Here is a 12,233-nt window from a genome sequence, read left to right as displayed (position 1 = left end):
CCCCTCCAGCGGAAACCAGTCTGCAGCCTGCAGGAGACCAGCAGTGTGAGGGGCCCTGGGGAGCCTCTTCCTCCTGTTCTTCCTGCGTCCCTCCAGCCTGCAGATTCTGTGCGGCTGCAAAGCGCTTTCCAGAAATGAGCTAATGAATCCCCGGGGACGGCCACTCAGCGTGGCCACCCCAGGCTGGGGGCCAGCGCGGTGATGCCAAATCCCACTCCGAGAAACCCAGGTCCTTGGGCCACGCAGGTGGTGTGACCCGGTTCCCTAATATCCACATCGCGCGCCTAAAGGGGCCAAGTGTCGCCTTGGATCGTTTCCACTCTAGGAAGTGGGAACACTCTGATCCCCACTGCAGCTGAGAAAACACATGGGGCCCAGAGAGGTGCAGACACCTGGCCCGAGTCATACCGCGGAGGGGGAACCAGGGTGCCCACGTCTTCTTCACCGCCCTGGCACTCCACAGGACTGGCCATCGCCCCAGCACCCCGGCTGCCCATGCCCGGCTCCATTTGGCAGACGAGGTAAAAGAGACATAGAAGGACTGGAGAGATAGCACAGCGGGTAGGGCGTTTGCCTTGCACGTGGCCAACCCGAGTTCGATTCCCAGCACCCCATATGGTTCCCTGAGCACCGCCAGGAGTAACTCCTGAGTGCAGAGCCATGAGGAACCCCTGTGCATCACCGGGTGTGACCCAAAAAGCAAAAAAAAAATACAAAGACCCTCCAGGGGACCCAGGCGACAGGACAGAGGAGAAGATATCTGCCAGGCTTGGTCCCCAGCACCCGATACAATCCCCCGAGCACTGCCAGGAGGGATTCCTGAGCACAGAGCCTAGAGTCAGCCCTGAGCACTGATGGATGTATCACACACCCCAGAGACCCCAAGAGCTTAGCTGCTCCACCAGAGCAAACCAGGGGGAACTTTTTTTCAGACACCAAACCTCCAGGCTTCCAGCACCCGCCCTCCTGGACACCACTCCCTGTCCACACGAGGAGTCGGAGGAGATGCCGGTGGCGTTCCTCCCTCCCACCCATTGCGTTCCTTGAACACAGTTGACAGTGGCCTCTGGTTTGCTGACTCGAGGGCAAAGACCCCGCAGAACGAGACCAGCATTCACTGGGGAGAAATAAAGCCGATTCTGTGCCCCACCCCCTGCGGGAGGCCACGGGTGGTCAGGATTGGCTCTGCGGTGTAGACGGCCCCAGGGATCAAGGTCTCAGGCGGGCCCTGGGCGCTTCTAAAATCTCTACACCGTCCCCCAGTTCCTGCTCACTGGGGGAGCCTCGGGGTGTGTGGGGTGTGAGGGGGCCCGTGGGCTGAGGCTTGGGGCTGGCAGCTTTCCAAGCAAAGGTTTCCGGCCAGGAGCCACCTTCAGGCTGCAGGAAGCGGCATTTCTGGCGCCCTCCAGCCGCCAGCCCGGAGGTCTCTCCACAGACCTCTGCTCAGGGCTGCCTACTGGCTCTGTGCTCAGGGATCACTCCCGCAAAGGCCCTCCTCTCTGCCCTCCACCAGCTTCTTTCTGATGGGTTTTGGGCTGTCCCGGTGACAGCATCGTGATCTCTCCTGGCTTTGCGAGGGGTCCGGTCAGAGTCTTCCCTCAGAAACAATGAAATCGTCTCTCTGGGTGACTCAGGGACACAGTGCTCCCTGTAAGACCGAGCCACTATGATTGTCCAGTGACACTTGTGTCATCAGACGCTGCCATAGAATGCGGGGGAGGGGGGGAGGCGGGGAAATGGCAGTCCCTGACACACAACTGGTCTACCCGGGAACTAACACCCATTGAGGTGTGAGCTGAATCGGTCCAGTCCGTCCACTGCTGTTGCCCTCAAGAACACAGTCATTTTCCCGGTCCACTTATGGTTTCTGATGACATGGTGGATGCCCAAGGGAAGGTGGAATCTGACCCAAGAGCATCAACCTGACCTGGGGGTGTCGAGAGCCAGAGAGCAGAGGAACAGCACCCCCTTGTACCCTCTCGCTGCAGGAGGAAGGGGCTGACTTGGAGGAGGAAGGATGAAGAAGGGGCTGGAGGCAGAGAGGAGGAGCACAGGAGCGTGAGCTTCACCGGGATGTATTTTTGTACCTCCGCATTGAAAATAGGCACGGCCGACTTCAAGCTGACTATTCTGTCCCGGTGACGTCTCCGTGAGAGTGGGGGCCCTTCCATTCAGCACGTCGCCGTGGCAACGGACCACTTCTCATTCACGCCATCTCCAGGGTTACCTTGCTGGGCTCATTCATGACTGTTGCCATGGAGACGGACCCATTGATACCATCGTGATTCTTGGCAGAATGACGGAGGAGAGTGGCCTTTGGGGGCTACGGATGGGAGTTGGGGGTGGGGGGTGGGGAGCGTGGCGATGTCGAGCGATCTGAGATGAGTACAAGGTCGGAAGACGAAACGCATCCAGGGAGTGAGGAGGTCGGGGGGGAGGGGAGGGACACACATTTCTCCGATTTGGACATGGACAGGCGCAGTTCTAGAACAACCTCAGACAAACAGGGGCAGAGCCTTCTAGTGGGCCTGAGGCACGGAGAGAGGGGGTACCTAGCTGTATCTTCGTTGGCAGTCGTACTCCCGAGCACCAATGAGAGTAAACACCCTGAATAGAATTCTTTTTAGCAACTACCTACCCTTGGGAAACTGCAAGAACACAGAAGCAGCACAATTTCCACGGGTGCCCATTCAACTTTTCGCCCCTCCACGCAGCCTTGGTGGCTCCTCGGACCCCGCCCCATCTAAGTGGCTGTTCCTGCTCGCCCGCCGAGACTCCTGCAGGCCAACCCTCGCCTTTCTCCCTCCTTCTTCCCATCTGCTTAAACCTGCCCCTGCCCTTAACTCTCTTAACGTAAAAACAAAAACCAAAAACAGAACCCCCAAAAATCAAGGTGGGGGCCATAGAGAGAGGATAGTGGGGAGGGTGCCTGCCTTGCACGCGGCCGACGCAGGTTTGATCCCCGACATAAAATATGGTCCCCTGAGCACCCCCAGGAGTAATTCCTAAGCACAGAGAGCGGGAGTAAGCCCTGAGCATCACCCAGTGGGCACTCCTCCCCCCCAAAAAAAAACACTGCTTAATAGGTTAATCCAGCAGCCAACGTCCCCCAAACTCTGTCCCCATTCTTGGCAGGGAAACTCTTTCAAACTGATCGCTGGTGATCTGACAGCCTCTGGTCCCTGCGTATCCTGCACCTCTCCAAAGCGAGGCCCGCCCCGGCTTTGCACACTGCTAAGTCCCACTGTTCATATTAAACCAACCATCACTCCTCGCTTCTCACTGAGTCAGCTCTGGCATCCGGGGACCCCATGGACAGCACTCCTGACCACTTCCTCCTACAAATGCCTTAAGCCCTTCCCCTGCAGCTGGGCCCCCTGCTCCCTTCACTTCCTCCCTGCTAGCCTCCCTGGTGGTCCCCTCACCTCTCTCCCCCTGCCCCCAACTGCCTCACCTCCACACTTCACAAAGAGCCAGCTCCGGGCACGGACCATGGCGTGCTCTGAGCTCCACTCCCTTCTCCGGTTCCAGAGCTATAAATAACCTCGATGTTTTGTCTGATGACTCTTGAATAAGTCCCTGCATCTCCGCACTCTCTTTCTGAACCTCAGGCTCTGAACGGTCAAAGCCCCCCCCCCCAACCCCCTCCCCTACGGATGCAGGCGGAGTACGGGCTCCCGGTCCGCTACCCTGCCCCATCTCAGCTCACGCACCCCCATCCTTCCGTTTGCCTCTAAATCGGGAACCAGGTGTTTCAGACCTTCCCTCTGCCCTTGGAGGCGGGGTGCACACACGGTGGTGGCCAGGGGCTACTCCTGGCTTGATCCTTGGGGGTCGTGCTCTGGGAATCACGCAGTGCCAGGCATCGAACCTGGGGCCTCCTGCACGCAAATGTGCGCTCAGTCCACTGAGCTATTTCTCCGCTGCCCTTCGTTGGAGCGCGGCTCCCGGCCAGCAGGAGTCTTTGCGGGTTCAGTTTGGACCCTCCACCACCCAGTCTGAGGCTCATCCCAGGCTCCGTCCTGCCTTCCTTCCCCTCCAGCGCGCTGGCCACAGGCAGGCGCTCTCCATTCTGCTGATTCACAGCCTATCTCCTCCAACTAGATACTCGAGTCTCAGCAGTTCTGGGCTCGGCCTGCACCCTCTCCCGGGCCCTGAGCCCTGCGCCCTGCACGGCACAAGCTTGTTGAATAACTTCCTGAAAGAAAGGCGCGGTGAGAGGGAAGGCAATAGTGGTTTGACATGGAGCAGACAATGAGACCGTGTTCATGAGTTCAAACCAGCTTCCTCAGAGATTCAGGGGGGCTGCACTGCAGCCAGAACTTTCTGGAAAGTCCCCATCTCCTCTGAAGCCCAACTGCATCATATGTGGATGCGCCGGTATCATGTGGGCACCAGGGATGAACAGAGGCTCGTCTCCCAATCTTGACTGGGACCCCAGGACCAGCCGCGGCATTGGAGGATGGGCGGGGCTCGAGGGACATCGGCAACCTCAGAACTCTCACCAGACCATCCAGATTTTTTTTTTGGTGGTGGTTTTGCGGCCACAGTCTCACTATTGTGTGTTCAAGAGCCCCGCGGAGTGCTGGGGAATCAGTCCAGACCAGCCTCCTGCTTGGTCACTGCATTTTTTTTGGCTTTTTGGGTCACACCCAGTGATGCTCAGGAGTTACTCCTGGCTCTGCACTCAGGAATTACTCCTGGCGGTGCTTGGGGACCATATGGGATGCTGGGGATCGAACCTGGGTCGGCCGCGTGTGAGGCAAATGCCACGTCCTACCTGCTATACTACTGCTCCTGCCCCAGTCACCGCATTTCTACTGGGCTTCTCTCTGGCCCCTGCACCCACTGCGGCTCCAGCAACAGTAGCAGCTCACTGGCCAGCTCCCCAGAAGTCCTGCCCCTGCCAAGCACAGGCTTCTGGGGTCCAGAAAACCCACCAGGTGGCCCCACCTGGGAACAGCAGAGCTGGGAGCTGGAGGGATGAGCTCAGGTGTCACCCCCCACCACACTCCTGGACAAGCCGAGGCACGCAGAGCCATGGTCCAGGTGCAGGGGCTGAGTGAGTATGTGTTACTGTGTGCATGTGTGTGTCAGTGGGTGTGTGAATTTGCGTATAGGTGTGTCTATGTGTATGCGTGTGTGTCTATATGTGTGTGCATGAGTGTGTATTTGAGTGTGTGCAGGAGTATGAGTGTGTATGAGTGTGTGTTTGAGTGTATATGTGTGTGAGGATGTGTGTGTATGCATGAGTGTGTTTCTATGTGCTTGTGTGCCTATGAATGTGAATGTGCAAGTTGAGTGTATTGAATGATGAGGGACTGTGTGTGTGTGTGTGTGTGTGTGAATGCATATGAATGTGTCTGTAAGTGTGCATGTGTGAGTCTGTATGTGCAGGAGTGTGTGTGTATGAATGGTGACTGAGTGTCCATGTGCGTGCGTGTCTGTGTACGTATGTGTGTGAGTGACTGTATATGTATGTGTGTGTCTCTGTGTTCCTATGGGTGTGTCTGCATATGAGAATGGGGACAGCGTGTGCTAGTGTAAATGTGTGTGGAGCTAGCACAGGACACTGCATGGACCAGACCTAATTTTCTTTTCTTTTTTTTGTGCTTTTTGGGGTCACACCCGGCAATGCTCAGGGGTTACTCCCGTCATTGCTCAGGGGACCATATGGGATGCTGGGAATCGAACCTTGGTTGGCCGCGTGCAAGGCAAACGCCCTACCCGCTGTGCTATTGCTCCAGCCCCTAGACCTAATTTTCTTTCAGACATTCCCCCTGGAGCAAAGCTGCCTGGGACACATTCAGGGCCCCATTGGCAGAGCTGAGCCGTCATCAGAGAACATGAGCCCCTACAGCCACCCAGCCCTGGACCCAGGGTCACCCTTCAGTGTCACCAGTCTTCTCCCTACTTTCCCTGCGCCAGGTGTGCCTGGGACACACTCAGCTGAAGGCTGCATGGGAGCGGATCTGAGCTGGACAGGTCCACTGGGACCCACCCGGATTCCCAGCCCGCGCTGAAGGAAAGGGCCCATGCGACGTGCCGAGCCTTTGTCAGGAGCAGCGAGGCCGCATCCGGGTGGCCTTTGTGCCCAGCGCAGCGGGCAAGGCTCAAGGTTCATCCTCAAGAGAGGGAATCTAAAAGGGGAGTTCCCCAAATTAGAATGGGGCCCCAGAGAATTACCACTAAGTCGGACCTTTAAGAAGAAATCGGTCCCACCCTCCCATCCCCAGGGAACTCGAGAAATCGCGCTCTGGCACTTAGCAGGGAAGGAGGAATGTCCAGAGAACTGAGAACTTGGGGTCTAGGGAAGCGAAGGCGCTCGCCTTGCACACGGACAGTCTTGCACAGGGCTCAATCCCTGACCCCCCACATGGTCCCCTGAACCCATGGGTGTGCTCAAAGCCAGGAGTAAGCCCTGAGCATTGCCAGGTGTGGCCCCCAAAAAAAAACCAAAAAAAATTTTAAAGGGTTTTTTTCTGCGTCACCCCTCAGCCCTGCCCTGCCCTCAGGACCCCCCAAGGAGCTGGTCAGACCCTCCCCAGGAGGCTGGGCCTCTGCTTTCTTTTTTATTTATTTATTTAAATTTTTTTGCTTTTTGGGTCACACCTGGCTCATGCACTCAGGAATTACTCCCAGTGGTGCTCAGGGGACCATATGGGATGCTGGGAATCGAACCCAGGTTGGCCGCATGCAAGGCAAACGCCCTACCTGCTGTGCTATCGCTCCAGCCCCTGGGCCTCTGCTTTCTGCCTGACTGACAAACCTTTCAGCAGTGGGCTGAGACACAGCAGGGGCGAAGGTCCTTTCCTGGCACACAGCCTGCCCGGGTTCAATCCCTGGCCCTACGTGGTCCCCAGAGACCCTTCGGGAGTGACCCCTGAGCGCAAAACCAGGAGTCAGCCCTGAGCGCCACCACCGAAACCCTCCTCAAATAAATAAAAATAAATCTTTCATCAGCACCCTACACACACACCTACACACACACTCTCTCCCCTACTCTCTCTCCCTCTCTCCCTCCCTCTCTCTCCTCTCTCTCCTTCCCTCCGTCTTCTCTCTCTCTCTCTCCCCTCTCCCTCCCCCCCAGCCTCTTCAGCCACTAAAATTAGCTTCAGCCCCAGTCTGCATCCCCATCGCTCCTGCCCTGGTTTCTTTCTGGGCCCAGTCCTTGCTCGAGGTCCCCATTTCCACCCACTCCCACCCCTTCCCAGGCAGCCTGGCCCCACCCCAAAGCTCAGAGATCATAGACATCTGCTGCCTCCCCCTCCCCTGCTAGCCCCCAACCCTCGCTCCTGGCTCCCAAACGTCCCTGTGGAAAGCTTGAGTTGGACAAGAGCCCCCACTCCCAGCCGATACGGTCTGGACGCAAATGAAAAACTGACAAGAATGAGCCACAAGGAGGTGGGTCGTTTCCTGGGTGGGAAAAATCCTAAGTGGGGGGCAACCTCACACGCACACAACACACACACAATATACATACATACAGCTTTCATACAACATGTACACACAGCTATACACATACGACATATACATATACACACAACATTACACAAACACACACAACGTACACACAACACAAACACCACACACAATATTTACATATACACACAACATACACAACCTGCCTATATGGTAATGTTCACACATATACTCACACATACACACACACTTCCATCTATACACATTCATATGCATGCATGTACACTTATACACTGCACACCCACAATACATAGATCCCACACATATCCACACACACACACATACACTCCCCATAGTACACACATAAATATATCCACATGCATCCAGCCACACTGCTTACACATACACCCACACTCTGTACAACGTACTCATACGCATACATGTACACACGTCCATATTACAAAAGCACATACAGATATGCCCACATAATCCCCACACACACATGCTCACACAACATGCATGCATGTCCCCCAATACATGCACACATGATCACACACATGCCCATGCATACATACATACACACACACATCATTCATACACACCTCTACACCCACACCCACTCATTCATGCACGTATACATATACATGTACACATACACGCCCCCAACTACATATACCCACATTCATACATATGTTTAAACACAGGACCATGTACACTCATGCATGTGTACGCATATACAGGCCTCTCCATGCTCCGACAGGATATACACGCACATACACATACATACCCACACCCACACACATACACCTCCACAGTACATATACACTCTCCAAATACACAGGCACACATACACCCTCACCTCAGTGCAAACACCGGCAAACAAGCATCCACAGCTCCTGGCAGGCACATGCCAGGCTGAGGAGACAGGCCCGAGTCACACCCGCACCACAGCGTGGCCCTTGGAGCCACAGGGTTGGGGACTAGCGAGGGTGAGGCGTTCTCTGAGGAAGGCGGGCAGGGCTTCAAATTCGGCGTTTCTGGGGGCTGGAGCCATAGAACAGTGCGCCAGCACTTGCCTTGCCGGCTCCCTGGGTTTGATCCCTGCTACCACACAGGGTCCCCCAAGCTCACCAGGAAAGATCCCTGAGCACAAAACCAGGAATCAACCCTGACCACCTCCGGGTGTAGCCCAAAACCTGTCCCCCTCCCCAAATGGATTTTAATTCATGGATTTATTTTGGATTTTTCTGGCCGCACCAGGCTGTGCTCAGGAGTGACCCCTGGTGGTTGTTGGCGGAACATGTGCGGTGCTGGGGTTGGAACTGGGGCCTTGGCGACCCTGTGCAACCTCCCCAGCTTGGGACCGACTGGGAATAATACAGTTAGGCTCAGCCACTGCGGCCAGTGGCCGGGAAGGAAACCAGGACCACCTCATGTCCATGCACTTGCTCCGATTTCAAATTCCCTGATGCGGAAGCAAAGGCGTGGAGGTCACGTGCCCCCATGACAAACAACAGTGAAGGGGAAGGTTCTGTCCCCTCACACTGAGACCCTCCGCTTGCATGGAATGCTGCCACCCCGCGGTGCCTCAATGCCAAGCGGGGTCCTGTCTCCCCCTGCCCCAACGGGCAGAAGAGGCTGGTGCCCAGCGCACGAGCGCTCATTTCTGCTCTTAACTCACTGGTCTATGGAACGGGGCCGGGAGTCGTGGGAATAATAACGATCATCACCATAATTACAGTTATTAGCATTATAAGAGCTAATACCCAGCGCCCGCTCGCTGCCAGCTCCAGGCAGCGCATGGCGCACCCCATCCCGCAGAACCCCACTCTGGAGGTGTCTGCAGCCTTCACCCCATCTCCTAGACCAGAAGAGGAAGCGGAGCCACGGCACTGAGTCTATCCTTTGGGAGCCTTTTTGCTCCCAAACCCTCCGCAGCAGCGGAGCCGGAATGACAGGACAACGGGGAGGGTCTTCCACCCAGCCAGCCCAGGGTAGGTCCCAGTTCCTGGCACCCTGTGTGGTCCCCCGCACCCCCCCACTCAGTGAATCCTGAAAGTCCTGAGCATCGCCAGGTGTGGCCAATAAAAAAGCCCTCCAAGGGGAGCACCACCCTGAGGAGTCCAACTCACAGTGTGATGTCCCAAGCCCCTGGGAATGGCAGTGGGGGGGCTTTCCAATGCCCGAGAGAGGACATGGCCACTGGGCAACCCCACAATCCTCCCAGCTGGCCTTGGCTCCAAGCAGTGGCTTCAACAGTTGCTCATGGTCCACAGCCTGGAGCTCCAAGCCCTTGCCCCGTAGTGTTTCGATTGCAAAGAATTTTGCAACTTGTGGGGCTTGGAGCAATGGTACAGCAGGGAGGGCACCGGGTTTGCACATGGCCAGCCCAGGCCCGGTCCTGGCATCCCATAGGGGCCCCGGAGCACCACCAGGAGTAATTCCTGAGTACAGAGCCAGGAGTAATCCCTGTGCATCACCAGGTGTGACCCAAAAAGGAAAAAAAAAGAAAGAACGAAACAAAAAGAACTTTGTAACTCAGGCAGGAGAGAGAACACGTTAGGAACAGTGACGGCCTTGCATGCGGCTGAGCCTGGTTCCAACCCGGCACTGCTTAGGATCCCCAGACAACACCAAGGGTCACTTCTTTTTTGGGAGGGCCATACCCAACAGTGCTCAGGGCTGACTCCTGGTTCTGCACTGAGGGATCACTCCTGGCAGTGCTTGGGGGACGCTGTGGGGTGCCGGGGATGGAACCCGACGCAGCCCTCCCTGCTGTCCAGTGGCTCTGGCAACAAGGGGTTATTTCTGAGCATGGAGCCAGGAACAGTCCCGAACCACAGCCAGGCGTGACCCACCCCCCCACATGTTGCAACTTGAAGTATCAGTGATCACCGGCTTTCAGTGGACACCTCCTGCTGGAACCCACATGGGCCAGATCAGTCACCCCCGGGCAAAGTATCTGTATCCACTATCTGGGCAGATCAAATCTATTCCACTGCCCTTCCAGTGCATGGCTGAGAAGAACCCCCTGCATGCCGCCCCCACCACGCACACACCTGTCAGGAGAAGCGGCCCAGGGGTGTCAGCACGACAGAACCGAATCTTTTGTTTTGGGGCCACACTCGACAGTGCTCAGGGCTGACTCCTGGCTCTACACTCAGGGATCATTCCTGCTGGGCTTGGGGGACTATATGGGGTGGTGGGGATCTAACCCGGGTAGGTCGAGTATAAAGGGAGCACCCTCTGTGCCCTACTGTCTCTCTGGTCTCTCAAACCAGAATCTAAACGACAGAGAGACGTAGCGGAAGCAGGCACCCCCCCACCTCACCCCTCATGGGGGAAGTCCCCCACCTCGTCGCTGATGGGGGGAATTCCTTCTTGGTTTTTTGTTTGTTTGTTTGTTTTGCAGCAACAAAATCAAAGCCAGGATCGGAGCAATGGCACAGCGGGGAGGGCGTTTGCCTTGCATGAGGCCGACCCAGATTCAATCCCCAGCATCCCATATGGGCCCCCAGCACTTCCAGGAGTAATTCCTGAGTGCAAAGCAGGAGTAACCCCTGAGCATCACCGAGTGTGACCCAAAAAGCAAAAAAAAAAAAAGAAAGAAAGAAAAGAAATCAAAGCACCCCCCACTAGCCCGCCTGCCCTACCTGTCTCTCCCTTCCTCCCCGAAACCCCTGACTCCTAAAATTCAAAGTTTTTCGGGGCTGCAGTGACTCATGAGAGTCACTGATTTGTCCTTCCCCCGACAGGTGAGTGACGTCCTTGCCACGTGACGCCGCACCTGCCAGCTCCCCTTGCACCCCGCCCCCCGCGCCCGCCTGTGAGCACTTCTCCGTGCACAGCCCAGAGACACCAACATAGAATCGGACGCGACTTAGTGCCCCGGTCAGACCCGCAGCAGTGGGTGACGTTCTGGCCGCCGTGTGCCATGAGGAAACGCGGCACGTGCAGCTCACAAACGGCACTGGAGCCACTCGAGCAACTGACACGCGTATGCGCCCGGGCAGCAGCCACAGAGATGCAGGGGAGTGGTCGGCGAGGCCTTCCCTTGACACTGACCCACAGCAGGGCCCATCGATCCTCTGACCCTTCAGAATCATTCATGGAGCCCTTCCTGGGCCCCGTGACACGAACACACACAACCACGTGCCGAAGAAACAAAATCCCTCCCCGAGCGCCCGTGACCTCAGGAGGAGACAGGCAAGCAAATAAGGACGGTATCCTGCAGGGGGAGTGACAGTCCAGCGGGAGGGTGCCGGCTTTGCAAGCAGCACCCTGGAATCAGCTCCCGACACCCCACAGGGTCCCCTGAGCCACATCAGGCGTGATCCCTGAGCACAGAGCCAGGAGCCAGCCCTGAGCACCCCCGGGTGAGGCCACACACACACAAAAATATGCTTGTCCAAACAGTTGAGTGCTTGCAGGGGGCAAATCTGGAGGAAATGAAGGTGTGTGTGGGGGGTGGGAGGGAGATGGGCCAGTTGTAGGTTGGGTTGGAGGGCAGAGGGGACAGGTGTGAAATCCGGAGGGTGTGGGAAAAGGCTGAGCAGACACGGGGGCGAGCACAGAACCCTGGTTGGTGCAAAGTTCCTGTGGGTCTGAGGACAGAAGAGACTCTCCAGGCAGCCGAGGCCCATGGAACCAGGGCAGACTGGGCTGGTGGTGAGCAGAGGCCCAGCCGGCACATCTCTGCAGGCTGTAAGATGGACTCTGCCACCCCCGGCCAGGAGCAAAGAAGCTGAAGAAACTTGCCGGAGAGGATCCCTCCAGCTGCCTGCGCATGTGACAGGATAGGGCAGGTGGAG

General features: G+C 56.8%; 1 protein-coding gene across 9 annotated transcripts in view; it reads right to left on the bottom strand.

The window, feature by feature from the left end:
- The window catches only part of CACNA1A (calcium voltage-gated channel subunit alpha1 A), a 114,756-nt gene that overhangs the window by 77,935 nt on the left and 24,588 nt on the right, over positions 1-12,233 (bottom strand). The window lies entirely within an intron of this gene.

Source organism: Sorex fumeus, unplaced genomic scaffold, assembly GCF_029834395.1.
Source record: "Sorex fumeus unplaced genomic scaffold, SorFum_2.1 ptg000041l, whole genome shotgun sequence".
NCBI lineage: Eukaryota > Metazoa > Chordata > Mammalia > Eulipotyphla > Soricidae > Sorex > Sorex fumeus.
This window is presented reverse-complemented; position numbering and strand designations above follow the sequence as displayed.